Source organism: Sander lucioperca, chromosome 12 (assembly GCF_008315115.2).
Source record: "Sander lucioperca isolate FBNREF2018 chromosome 12, SLUC_FBN_1.2, whole genome shotgun sequence".
Classification (NCBI taxonomy): Eukaryota; Metazoa; Chordata; class Actinopteri; order Perciformes; family Percidae; genus Sander; species Sander lucioperca.
In genome coordinates, this window is record NC_050184.1 from 21,959,077 (window position 1) to 21,960,258 (window position 1,182).

The window sequence follows — 1,182 nt, forward strand, 5'->3', positions numbered from 1 at the left end:
CTAGATGATGTATTCCCCTGTCTTACCCCCTGGTTCTAGAGGATGTAAAGCCCTGTCTTACCCTCTGGTTCTAGATGATGTATTCCCCTGTCTTACCCTCTGGTTCTAGATGATGTATTCCCCTGTCTTACCCCCTGGTTCTAGAGGATGTAAAGCCCTGTCTTACCCTCTGGTTCTAGATGATGTATTCCCCTGTCTTACCCCCTGGTTCTAGATGATGTATTCCCCTGTCTTACCCCCTGGCTCTAGATGATGTATTCCCCTGTCTTACCCCCTGGTTCTAGATGATGTATTCCCCTGTCTTACCCCCTGGTTCTAGAGGATGTATTCCCCTGTCTTACCCTCTGGTTCTAGATGATGTATTCCCCTGTCTTACCCCCTGGTTCTAGATGATGTATTCCCCTGTCTCACCCCCTGGTTCTAGATTATGTATTCCCCTGTCTTACCCCCTGGTTCTAGAGGATGTATTCCCCTGTCTTACCCCCTGGTTCTAGAGGATGTAAAGCCCTGTCTTACCCCCTGGTTCTAGAGGATGTATTCCCCTGTCTTACCCCCTGGTTCTAGAGGATGTATTCCCCTGTCTTACCCCCTGGTTCTAGAGGATGTAAAGCCCTGTCTTACCCCCTGGTTCTAGAGGATGTAAAGCCTTCACAGAGCAGCTGCTGTCAGACATCAGCTCTTCTCCAAAGGTCACCTACACATTATGATCACTAACTGAACAGGAAGTTCAGATGGTCAACAACACATCATAAACACAAATACCCTGCTCATAAACAGCACACACACACACACACACACACACACACACACACACACACACACACACACACACACACACACACACACACACACACACACACACACACACACACACACACACACACACACACACACACACACACACACACACACACACACACACACACACAAATATTGTAAAATGCAACATCAGGCTTTATGTAATAACAACATCCTAAACATTTTAATTTCAACATTTTAAAAACTTTACTGAATATTAAAAACACAGAAACAATAAATGTCTAAACACGTTCCAAATATTTACATCAGTTTCAGTACAAACAGGAAATATGACCTAAAATAATATCAGTATTCTGATTCACCTGCTCCAAACACGTTCATAATGTCTTATTAAAATCATTAAGAGCTGCAAAGACTAATGGA